Consider the following 13,423-nt stretch of genomic DNA (forward strand, 5'->3'; position numbering starts at 1 on the left):
GTCAGCTCCGCCCGGCCGACTCTCGGGGAAGCCGCAGCGGCAGCGAGCGCAGCGCGGGCAGCGGGGGTGACGGTTCGGCGGCGTGGTGTTGACGGTGTTTCACGTTTGCTGCTTTCCGTTGTTGTTTTGCGGCAATTTCCTTTCCGTGCGTGATGCTGGAGTGATGCGACAATGCCGAATAAGTGTTGTGTACGCGGATGCACCGGCAACTACAAAACAGGAAGGAAGATACAAGTGCTTTCCTTCCCTAAAGACGCCGACGCTCTCAAACAATGGCTACACGCCATTCCTAGGAAGGGCTTTGTGCCGACTTCGTGCACTAAGGTAAGAATTTGAGATGCTCCTGTTCTTAGCTTGTCGTTGCTTGTTCGGGTAGAAATCACCCATGATGGGAAATACTTGAGCGTGTGGCCGCCGGTCCTCGCGAAGCGCTGACGCCAGCAGTTGTTGAGAATCGCCCAGAAAGGCACGTTCGCAGCAAGGATGGTCAGCTGCGCTTTGTTCACTAACAGTGCCATGGTGTCGTCCATTCTTGCAAGCTCTCGGTGGAAGCGCTTCGTGGAGTGCGGTGACATCATGCTCCCATGTTTCCTTTCATATTGCTTGTACCGCTTAGCGCAGCGCTTTTATTTAGATGCTTGCGAAACGTAGGTAGACTTTGTTTTAGCTACACGGACTGTAAACACGGTCATGCAAACGGGAGCGCATTTTTTTCTTTTGAGAAGTGGCATCTTAGACGTTCTTGAAACGTTTGTGCAGGTGTGCGCGGATCATTTCGACGCTTCATGCATCGAGAAGACGACATCGTACACTGATTCAAGGACAGGGAGAGTTATTGAAGTTGCACTCCCAGTACCACGGTTGCGTCCAGGATCTGTCCCAATGGTATTTCCCGGCTGTCCGTCCTACCTATCAGTACGAGACCAGAGCACAAGAGAAACCCCTGACGCCAAGAGGAGCCAACAAGAAGCCTCCCAACTCGCCCGTGCTGTAGAAGAGTCGCTGGCGTCATATGAAGCGGAGCAAGAACGAGACTGGTTTTCGTCCCTCGAAGAACTAAGGGCTCACCTGCAAGGGGTGTCAGTGTCTCCGAAGTGGACTGTGATTCATAAAAAAGAGTGCTTCATGTTTTAGAACATTATTGACTATCGTGAACCTTGTTTAAATGCGTCATTGACCGTGTTTGCAAACCTTGAAGTCTTTGCCTGCTATAAAGGTTCACCAATCAAGAACCTTGATAGCGCTGTTGTACCAGACTCAGTTCAAAAAGTAATTTCCTTGTTGGAAATTTTGAACAACCTGTTGATGCTGTCTGAGGATCGCAGCACTTATAGCCACCTGGCTCAAGCAATACATTCCCTTCTGGACAAATTGGAAGCCAGCATTGATGAAGGCAAGAAAGAGACGGTGAACTTTATGAAGGCGCAGCTACTACTCCTTTCTGCAGAGCGCATTCAGTATAGCGCACAGGTGATGGTCTTTGCATGCATCTTGCGTACAATATCACTACATGCCTACAAGTTCCTGAGAAGCACAGGTACGCTATCTTTGCCCCACCCAAGCACTATTAGAAATGTGGGCTCGTCTATTCAAATGTGCCCACAAGTTGATTCTTCTGACGACACTTTCCTTCAGTTTGTGTCTCAGAGATTTCAAACATCTGCAGCCACACGAACACACTGTGACGCTGATGCTTGACGAGATTCAAATCAAACCTTGTTTAGATTACAAAGGTGGGAACATATGTGGTGCAGCAGTTAACTTCAACGAAGCGGCCACATCGGTGCACGTGTTTATGATACAAAGTTTTCTGAGCGCATTCAAGGAGGTGGCGCACATTCGTCTGGTAAAAACGTTAAAGGGTGAAGATCTTCATTGCATGCTGAAGAAGGTGATCTTGGGCTTAGAAGAAATTAGTTACAGGGTTATAGCCGTTGTCTGTTACAATAACTCGCTGAACAAGAAGGCAATGAAGATGTTTCTTCCAGAAGCAAAGCTAAGCACTGTTTACCCGCATCCGGCAGACCAAGATCGGCCGTTATTTTACGTGGTGGATGCGGTACATCTACTTAAATGCATAAAAAATAACTGGCTCAACCAGAAAATGCTGGAACTTGCTTTTTCTACCCACGCTTCGAGCTCTTGAACAATGAAGTTCATCCCGAATGCAATAAGACTGCTTCATTTAAGCATTTGAGAGATTTGCATAAAGAGGAGTCACCCCTGCTTCTGAAGTCTGGGTATGGCTTGACGTCGAAATCTCTAAATCCAAGCAGCTTTGAACGACAGGACGTCAAACTCGTACTGCATGTTTTTAATCCGCACGTAGCCGAAGCCCTGGCCGCTTGCAAGGGTCATACTGATTTTCAACATGTTACAGCAACCGCCAAGTTCATCAAAATAATTCATCGTTGTTGGAGCATTGTCAATGTAAAGACACCTAGTAAGGGCTTACATCACCGTAATGTTTACGAAGAGCCCATGTGAAACCACACAGATGACCCAAAGCAAGCTTTCTAAGCGCTTTTATCACATGGCTTGATGTGTGGGAATTTTATAGGCACGACACCGGAGTACTTACCCAGAAGACATGGAGTGCCTTGAGGCTCTCTGCTCAATCCCTTTTGGCATTGGTGAAGTACTGCGTTAGTGAGCTTCACTTTAAGTACATTCTGCCAGGGAAAGTCCAGACGGATCCCCTCGAGAGTCGCTTTGGACAGTACAGGCAGATGGCTGGTGGGCAGTATCACATATCTGTTCGCCAGCTTTGCGAAACCGAGGGAAGGATTCGCCTTCAAAATGCCCTTCCAAGGATGAGCAACGATGATCTCAGAGGCATCGAAGAGATGGACAGTGTCAGGGATGCGGGCACTTCTTTTAGTGTTCATGTTAGCGATGCTGACCTTGATGGGCTCAGAGCACAAATGCCGGTGATTGGTTATGTTGGTGGGTATTGTGCACACGCTGCAATGAAAGTTCTCAATCGGGAAAGCTGCCAGAGGCAGTTGGTTGTTACCGGAAATACGGCCGAAACAGTAGAGGACACCCGTTCTTTAATCGCACAACTGGATCGGGGTGGCCTCAAATTTCCTTCTGCTCTTGTAATCGCAGTAGTTATGTACACGGAGGTTGTAGTTAGAAAGCTCATGACGGAAAGTACCTCTACCCAGTTTCTCCATGGGCCGAACCATAAGAATGTCGTTAGGCAACTTACACTGGACTCTCTGCCAAGGCTTGAAGACATAGATACGTGTGAAAACGGGCCCACCTACAAGCTCCTCATCACATTGGTTGCAAACTGTGCAGCAAAAATAATGCTCAACAACTTGTGCAAGCAAAGGAACAATCTTTTACGCATCGAGAAAGATCAGAAGGTGAAAAATTGAAAGGCCCGAATTTTTCTTGGAAAGTAATTTTCCAAGCGTCGCGTCTTTCTCTTCACATTTATTATTGGGAAACTGCACTGAGTGTATTTGATTGCATAGTCATGACTTGATTTCCTTGGTATACGTCTGCCTTATGTAAAATGAGCCTCGTTTCCAGTTTTGTATCTCTTTAGAAGTTGTTAGCTTTTAAAAGGCTGTACTCTTTTTTCTTTTTTTTAACTCGAACTGCTTCGGTGCCTACTGTAGCAGTTGTACAGTCCGTTTTGGTACCTGAGCTGTGTACACTTTCCTTGTGCACTCTGTGTACAGACATGTTGTGCACTGTGATTTGTCTTTTCTTAGATTTTTGTTAGATTTTTTTCCCTAGGACATGCACCAACCTGTGGCAGTACAGTTACTTTTCTTTCTGTCATTTATCATGCTGTGGACCACAATTTAGTCACCAGTGTTCTTATGTATTGTATTTTTTGGCAAGTGTTTCAACCTGATACCTTGTGTTGCTACTGCTACTATGATAAACGAATGGCATGTTTTCTTCTAACCTACAATTTAAATGAAAGTGTGCTTTTTCTGTTCCAAAGCTCGGGGATGTTTTTGCTGTTACAATCTGTTTTGTTTTCTGAGTTTTATGTGGCAAGATATTGTGTTTTGTACTTTTGGCATATTTTCAGCAATAAGGGCAACATCTTGTGTTGCCTGTCGTCTGCCTGGACCGAGAACAATGCGCACTGTGATATTTGTACAGACGGCGTCGGGCTGTGATAAATAAATATGCATTATTCCATTCACGATATTCATTATTTCTTGATACCTTGATAAGTTCCCCCTCCGCGGTGGCTCAGTGGCTAAGGCGTTGCGCTGCTGAGCACTAGGGCGCAGCTTCAATACCCGGCTGCGGCGGTCGCATTTTTGATGGAGGCGAAAAGCAAAAACGCCCGTGTGTACGAGATTTCGGCACACAATAAAGATTCCCAGGTAGTCAAACTTAATCCGGAGCCCTCCCCTACGGCGCGCTTCATCGCCTGCGTTGCGTCGGCGCGTTAAACCATACAATCAATCGATACCTTGATAAATCGTGCGGACATGGTGTCAAAGAACCTCGCCTGAGTAAGTAGGCGTGAAGGGCGCGCGCGGCAAGCGCTCGCGGCTGGCGCAGCCACCCAGCGAAGCGCGGCCGGCCCGATGTGACGTCGTCGACGTCACGTCACGTGACGCGCAGGCCTGAAAAGCTTCCGGGGGTGACAATCATGCCCGTCAGCTCACTCGCGCTCGGCTGATGGTGTCCCAAACCAAGCAATGCCGTTGGTACGATGCGGAACATAGAGACGTACATTTCGCTCCCGGTACCCTCGTTTTACTCTGGTCCCCGCATAGTAGGCTGGGCCTATCCGAAAAACTTCTGTCTCATTAGATGGGACCCTACCGTATATTGCGTCAAGTAACACCTGTCCCCTACGAGATCAGCCCCATCTGGCCATCGTCATTTACTATGCAGCCCAGTGATATTGTACACGTCTCGCGGATCAAGCCCTACAAGAATGCGTCAGATAACGACCTTTAAAGCACCGGGACGGTGCCTCCGCCGCCGGAGGTCATGCTACATGCCAGCGGATGGAGTTGAAGAAGACAAAGCAGATAGACTGGCGTGAGCTAATCTGTGTGGCTGGCGCTGCTCGCCTAACCGGATGTAAATGCATCGGTGACTACCCCTCTGAGTCAGTCTCCTTCTCGTAACAATATCACTGCTAAAATTTAAAATGGCAGTATAACTTTGTTGTCAAGCTCATGTAGGCGATCATTGAAACACATACCAGTTCTGCCTGAAGGTGCACAATTGGATGCGGGTAGTGAAGCGACTTGCTCGCTTTCAAGAAGGTAGGACCCGGGTTTCGCCCTCAGCAGAAATGTGGAAAGGGCGGTTGCATAACACACCACGGACTCCTAAGAGCAGCAGAAAAACATTGTTTTTTGCCGTTGCAAACACGTCTCAGCTCATAAAAAATACCCATATACCTGTGTCCTCGATAGTATTGTGATACGGGTGATACACTGTACAACTATTTCGCTACTGAGATAGAAATATTTGTTTGAAAAGCATCTTGAAACAGCAATACACATTCTCAAAAATATTTCTGAAATCGACGACTTTAATTGACGACGACTGCAAGAAGTGTATAACCAGTTGCAGTGCTCTATTGGTGAATTCTCTTAGAGTGGAGCCTTGTTTGCCCGGGGTTTACGTCTCGGGAAGATCTGTGGATGGGAGAAACATAAGAAAAAGATTTTAAATTGCAAAACATTGACAGAACACTTTATACAAGTCGGAGCCTCAAACACAGATAGTGTGAAACCTAGGAACTCTACTCTGTCTCACCACTACAGTTCAGCACTGTCAAGTGTAACCAAGCAGTATACGCTTTCACCGAAAAAAAAGCTTCCACATGTGATTGCCTTGCAATCGGCAAGGTTGAGACATTTACACTTGTTCAGCATGAGCTGCTGCATACCAATAACTGATATGTTTATTCTTCCCCTCATTTACGTCACGATATTTGTTGTACTAGCAAGCACCAGTTGGTCTGGCTATAAATCAACATGTCAGTGTCCATTCTGACTTGATCGCCCACTTCGGTATAAACTTGGCCTATACGCTCAGCCAATGTGCACAAAAGCACACATTAATGGTATATTAAACTATTGCTTAGTGCCATCTGATGATCTGGAAAAAATAATTGGCATGCTTTTTCGTTATGGCGAGATGGGCTCATTTTTTATCTGCATCTGCCAAACAATTGCCTCGTCTACTTTTTTGTTAGGGCGAGGGAGAATGTCCTATTAAGGCCATCAAGTGCGCGCTCCACCTCCGCTCACCGCGGCCGCGTGGTAGTACAGTGCGAGTAGACAACGAGAAGCTGGCGCTGAATGGTCGTGCGTATATTGAAGCTCGATAATTCGCGTTTTTATGCGAGTTAATTTGCATTTAGGCTTTTCGCCAGCTTCGATGGGTACAAGTGAACTAAAAAGTAACACAACAGAGTGGTGAGCTGTTTTCACCGGGCTCTGACCGTAGCGGCAATAAAAAGATAGTATATGGTCTTTGTGTATTGTACGATTGTCTTTTTTTTAATAATACAGGCTACAACCACTTCGAAATAAATGCGAAACATAAAAGCAGGTAAATAGAGCATATCCGCGTTACTTTCCTTGCCCACTGTATGTATTTAGCAAGCTGTCTTTCAGGTCGTGTTATAAGTTCAATACTTGCATTCAAGCTTGATGCATACACGTGTTATTTCTCAAACTATTGCATCGTCATAACTTGCATGCCACAGTATACAATACTTCTGCCTAAAACTCTGTATATCTGACGAAAAGAAATCAGAAACCATATCCCGCCAACTATCCGTCACATGCGGTGATGATCCAGGAGACTGAAAGATGCACTCGTTCCCCGCGCACTCAGGCTGAGCCACCATAGCAGCCAATCGAAGAGTAGCAGTGCAGAACTCCCTAGAAATTCCTCAAAGAACTGAAGTTTCTATGTACTGTGAGACAGCGCCGTCTATTTTATTGTTCGGGAGATACTGCCTTTCTTTTTTTCTCTCAATTTCTTCTTCTGTCGGTTACGCCTGACGCAAGTCAAGGTTAGACTAGAAGGAGCTTTGCTCCTTCAAAATGTAAAAAACTAGAATCTCAATAAAAAATTCGCAGATACCACGTACAAGGAAATCGATGATATGCGAACAATAAATGACCAATGGTAATATGTCACTTTGAAATCAGCACAGTGTACCAGGTGGAGGTAAATGAAGCCGTACATGACTTCCGTGTCATGATTATCACAATCGGATGTGTTGTTTGACTTCGTCATCAATTCACGTTACGTGGTACTAATTCTAGTATACATGGAGCTTGCGAAACGGCCGCGAGGACGCTATGAGCATAGCATACTGCCGTGTTCTTACATGACACGCGTGTCAGTGTTATGTTTGTACCAGTCATATATTTCGGCATCCACTGACGCCACATTACAACAAAGCTGGTATGCGTGGATCAACCAAACGGCCACGAGTGCATCATGAAGGGCTGAATATACTCAAATGTAGCGTTGACGCGTGCGCACGTTGGGCACAGTGACGCAACGTTAGCAAAACGTGAGCACTCCGTAGTCTGACGCCAGGCGCGACCAGCGTCCGTAGGTGTGGCCCGACGGCAACCAGTGCGAAACGCGACAGGCTGCATTTCGTGGCGATGGCATAAATTAACATCAATCTATGCCGATGCGTTACCCAGACAACACTGCGTCTCCCTCTTTTCGTGACAGAGGGACACCGGAAGCGCTGAAACTCGCATGCGTGAAATCAACGCAATGCGTCGCGCGCCTGCGAGTATATGGCAGGACCGGCGCCTGGCGTGGCAACGCCGGCATCACGCGACAAAATGAACGCCAGCGAGCACGCGCACCGCATTAAGTCGAAATGTATTGGCGCCTTGACGGTGGCATGTAGTCATGTTCACTCATGACACGCATCTCATGATAATTATGTTTGCACCAGTCACATACCATCATCATTCATCGGCGTCACGTAATACAAAATTTGGCATAAGGGAAGCTAGCGAAACGGCTGTGAGCGCATCATCAGTGTGGCATGTAGTCATGTTGTTACAATACATGCAAGTCGTGACTATCATGTTGGGTGTGTCATTTACCTATGTCGTCCATTTGCGTCGCGTAATACCGAGTTTGGTCTATGTGAAGCTGGTGATATGACCACGAGCGCATCATGAGCGTAGCATGTAGTCATGTTGTTACAAGACGTGCATCTCATGTTTATCCTGTTTGCACCATGTATCATACCTTCGTGATCCATTCACGTAGCGTAACACAAAATCACTCCATATTCATGGGACGATTGATGATTTGTGGGTGAATCTCGAAAGGGGGAGGAAGATCATCGGTAAATGGCAACTCTCCCATGAATGCTAGCCCATTACATCATTAGAAAGAGGTAAGACTATGCATCTTATACAAATCAATTTTATTTTGAGTTACTCACAGCCATTCGCAAACGCAGGTGCGCAGTGTCAACACACATGGCTGCAGATGTCACTGACTGGTGACGACTGTGCTCACTGTCCATGTAAGCTAGCCCAGTAGATCATTAGAAAGATGTATGAATGTGCGTATATTATACAAATAAACTTTTATTTCGCTCTTGTTTGCAGTGGTGCTTCATGGTCAGCGAAGTGCTAAATCAGTGATGGGGCTTAGCGGAATATTTGCAAGGACAAATAATGGGCCGTTTTCAAAGGTGGTAACAAAACGGTCACACAGAAACGACACACCCACGGCTCTATAAGCTTCGCCTTTTAAAAAATTACGCCATGTCCACGGAATGAATGATAATAAATGGCAAAAACTGGTGATACCTTCTCTTGATGACGGGAGATGTACTCAGGCCCACGGCACGGCTTTGAGCTCTTCCCTAATAGAGTAGCATGTATTCTAAATTGTTCACCGCTTCGAAATACACTAGGGAGGGGGAGATCATCGGTAAGCAATAACATTCCCGTAAAAAGTTCGACCATTACATCTTTAGCAAGATGTAAGACTGTGCGTGAATTAACTAAATCAACTTTTATATTGTTATTCTTCGCTTGTTGTTTCACTTATTTATTTGTTCTTTTTATTGCTTTTATGTCGTGGCGGCTGGATTGCGAGGCCCCTTCATCATTACGGCGTTATGGTCCATCAATTGAAGCTAGAGATGTTCTTGTACTGGATGCAGTGGGAAGTTTGCAAACAATGAGCCTATGCACATCCCTCGGATCCTGGTAGGTTGCATATTGAAACATCTGAGAGTGTGCTTGAAAAGCACGTGCTGAACGGTGCAGTGAATAGACAGATTTATTTGCACATGTGCAGCAGCGTGTGGACGCATCCTGCCATAGATGCTTTTCGAAAAAGGGCACCTCTAGGGCCGCGCACTAGAACTACAGTCTGCCGCCTTTGCGAAGGCACCGCAGCAGACGACGTGGGCTGTGTGTTTCAGCGACGCTGATGCGCGTTTCTTGCAGCGCACACAGACACCTTTTGCGTTCCTGCAGGACGCAGAACACGTCGGAAGGGCACGCCGATGAGAGTCTTTTGCAGGCCGGATCCGTGTATTTCCAGGCAAAACAGACCGAACAGCTCATCTAACCTGTTGAAGCGTACAAAATGTTGCTCATTGCGCAGCGGAAGCGGCTCAGAAAGCTTATCGAAAAGTACTAGAAACCTGTTCAAGCTAAAAAGCGGTATGATTACAGCGGATGATACGGAGAACTATCCGTCAACACAAACATCACAGCGCTCATGCATTCAATAGCTCACTTTTTATGCTCATGATGGCGCTAGCTATCCCACGCTCCTTTGCGAAGTGATACTCACAAAAAGCTCACCATCAGGGGGCGTATTTATGTAGAGAATCTATTGCGAATGGCTAGCAGGCTGTGTCCGTATGGCTGCCGTGGATGTGTGACTAAATCTGTTTATTGGTCGCGATGAGATCCAAATGTCTGTCTGTCTGTCTGTCTGTCTGTCTGTCTGTCTGTCTGTCTGTCTGTCTGTCTGTCTGTCTGTCTGTCTCTATGTTTGTCACTCACACTAGCACCACTGTTGATTGAGTCTTACAGCTAGGTGATTACGAACCGATCACAAAAAGATATGCATTGACAGACCCATGGCTTTAAGAGCTTGGCCCCTAAAAGTTGAATTAGCGGCAGGCGCACTCATGACCTCCTAGTCCAATGCGTGAATCCGGGCACGCTATTCATTGCCCCACAGCGTCATTCTGTGCACGCGTTGCAAACGCGAATATATATCTACCAGTTTCCTGTCATAGCATTTTTGTTCGGCGGGGTGTTCTCGGCATCTGGGAGCGGTTGTGTGAAGTAATGCATATGACCATGACTTCTGAGAATACCTCATGCAAAGCGGGTGTACTACGCGTCTCTCCCATTCGACGTGTTTCCAATAGCTCAAATGAAAATTTCGCAACGTTTACCACACGGTGAGGCGGCCACTTTAGCCCAAGCGTCGGCCTGGCTCAAGCGATCCATCCGTTTTCGAATAGTTCAGTGGTGCCAGCACTACTCGACGCCACTGACCATTTAGGAGGAATGCGAGACGCTGCGGCGCTCCACTGACCCAGTTAGGCAGAATATCGCCACTGACCAACGTCTTGGCATTACATGAACCTATGAGCGCATAGCGCATTGCGGTCGTGCGTGGCCTCTGGGACGTATGTGCCCCAATTCTTTGGTAAAGTATAGTATTACCACCACCACCATGTAGTCCTGGCCATTGTGCCAGGACTACATGGAAACATGGCACGTTTTGAGCCTCTCTCAAGTATAGCTGTGGGGCTTAGTAGCTTTTTAATGTCGCAGATATGTGACGTTAGGCCAAGTTCCGCATCAAATCAGTGGTGCTTTTGTAGATGTCACATCGCATCATCTGATTACAACGTCACTTTTATTTACTACAGCTACAAAAATACTTGTTTACTCATTAATCAAGGATGTGCATCTTCAGCATGGTGATGTTATATTAATAACACGTCAACGTGGATGCAATCATGAAGAAGATACATTGTGCAAGCCCTGTTCGTAATACAGGAAACCATAAGCTACTTCTGTAGGGCGACGTCTTGCTTTCATGTAGTACAGATACCTGTAATAGAGGGGTCAACCATGTTTATTTTGAGCACTTCTGTGTGCTAGCTGAATGTCTGCGCGCGAAAGCCAGGGAGACGCCCAACAGATGACGTGACGCGGAAGAATGTATGTCAAGAGATTTATCGCCATTTTAAATGGCTAAGGAGCCCTGTAGCCTCCACAGTGCTCAAGACAGCTTCTGAGAACGAGTATGGCATTACCACAAACAATTTGTGTAACTTTATGTCACTCAGTTTACATTATATGGGGCCAAACTTGGACAACGTATGGTTACCTAACCATGCGATACCAATAGCTTCACCCAAGCGTCATTATACACTTCGTCGAGATACGTGGATTTTTAATGAGCTTGTTTATGTTATCTTTGCGTGGGATTCATGAGAATGTTTCCAGGTATACGTTAAGAATGTCAGCGTCATCAAAGGTTAAATCATGGTTATTGGCGTCACTAACTAAATGTGATATACTACTATAGAATGTCCAATACTTCTACGAAGACATGAGTCACTTTTTGTTATACCGACTCCTATGAAGAGAGGATCAGACACATTTTTTCATGGGAATCAGCCCCAATGTGACCACTTGTATTAGAGACACGTCAATGGCAGTCTGATCATCAACGCTGACACCTTAGATAAAAGAAGCACTGACATAAAATTTACTCGTGTCAAGATCTTGGCGTCAACGAGTAGCTATCGACCCCCTAGTAGCGATTCACGACCTAAAACGTGTTTGAATGACGAATGAGTATCTGTAATGTTGATTATTGTATTCGCCATCGAACGCGGTTCAAAATGAGTGGAAAGCCTACCAGATGGTATTTCTGGCAGCGCTACCTCGCGGCCATGTAGAGGGCGCTGTAGTGCTGATGCCGCTTTCACGAAAAATGGTGACGTCACGCTGGCGTTTCGTTGGCTGGAGCGCACGTACAGCCAGTGCATCTGTGCCTCTGAAGGCGTAGAGATGTCTCTGACATTGTCGTCCCCGCCGCCGTCTCGGCCAACATTGGCAAGTGATGATCACAGTAACCTGGATTTGGGTATCGACGCGATTCACGACGATCCTTGGTTGACAAGCTCCGCGTTAAATGCGATGTATTTATCAGTCCCAGCCGTATTGTCGTAGATCAGAAACACCAACTACGCACCTCTTGCCATGGACATTTGACAAATGCATCGCTGCTTTCAGCTGCAGCATGACACACCGCAGGAATAGCCCCGGCGTCGAGAAGAGGCTTCGCACTGTCAGTGAAACCTAATTAGTTCGCCAACACAGGATTTATTGTTTAGCAGCCCGCCGCAAAGTGAAGGGAGCAAATGCAACTGTTGTTGACAGCCCTCCAGTTCCTCTGTCCAGCGGCGCCTAAGAAGTCAACCCACTGGCTGCAATGTGGTTCGTGGCTTGGAAAGGCAGGAAATGGCCCGTAATGTTTGCTTTTTCCGCGCCTCGACGTGCATGTTCTCACTACGCAGCAGTTCACCGACATTCTGGCACGCATTGTCGCTCCCAATGATCGTACTCACAAGCAGTGGAGCACAACGCAAATCAGTCGATGCGACACAATGAATCGCACGCTGTTGTGACCCTCGTCAGTAGGCGCCACGCTGTCCCTGAGAAATTTAGCCGGGCAGCACTCTCATGTCGAAAATCCCAAATCTCTCGGAATCAGCATCCAGTGGCGAGGAGCGACAAAAGGATTACAAGATGGCCCGTGAGCCCCAAAAGCATTTCCTCCAGGCCGGCTTGTTCGGGGAGACGGCGAGGCGACCTGACCACGCAGGTAATGACTAAGCAAAGAAAATCTTAAGCCTTTCCTTGCAAGGGCCACGAAGGAGTAAAGAAGCAACTCAACCGCCAAATTGTTCCGGGAGGGAAAAATTTGGCGGTTGGCAACCCCATTTTTCCTCTCCTCAGTGAAACTCGGACCAAAGGAGATTGCGTCAAGAAGTGCAATAAGCTTTCGGTAGACCTTGTGTATTTGACTGATGCTGAGGCGAGTGGTATCTTGTGTTTGTGTGTGATTGGTGCTTCAGTCAGGAAGGAGGAGCCCGACAAGGCCTTAAGAGACGCTTGAGATCGGTGGTGGACGTCGCTCTAAAGCACGTAATGGTTCAACCACCACACTCGTGATTTGTGAAACTCCTAACCTCTCTATGCTGTGAGTAAGTGAAACAGTGCCGTAAATCTGTTTGTTTTTCGTATCCCCATCTTTCCTTCACCCGAAGTTACGCCACACTACCAAAAAAGACCGGGTCTGACGTAACTCTGACGTTCCGGCAACCTACGTCAGTGGGTAAGCGTCGGGTAGTCCGCTTTCT

This window comes from Rhipicephalus microplus, chromosome 3, assembly GCF_043290135.1.
Source record: "Rhipicephalus microplus isolate Deutch F79 chromosome 3, USDA_Rmic, whole genome shotgun sequence".
NCBI classification, from domain to species: Eukaryota; Metazoa; Arthropoda; class Arachnida; order Ixodida; family Ixodidae; genus Rhipicephalus; species Rhipicephalus microplus.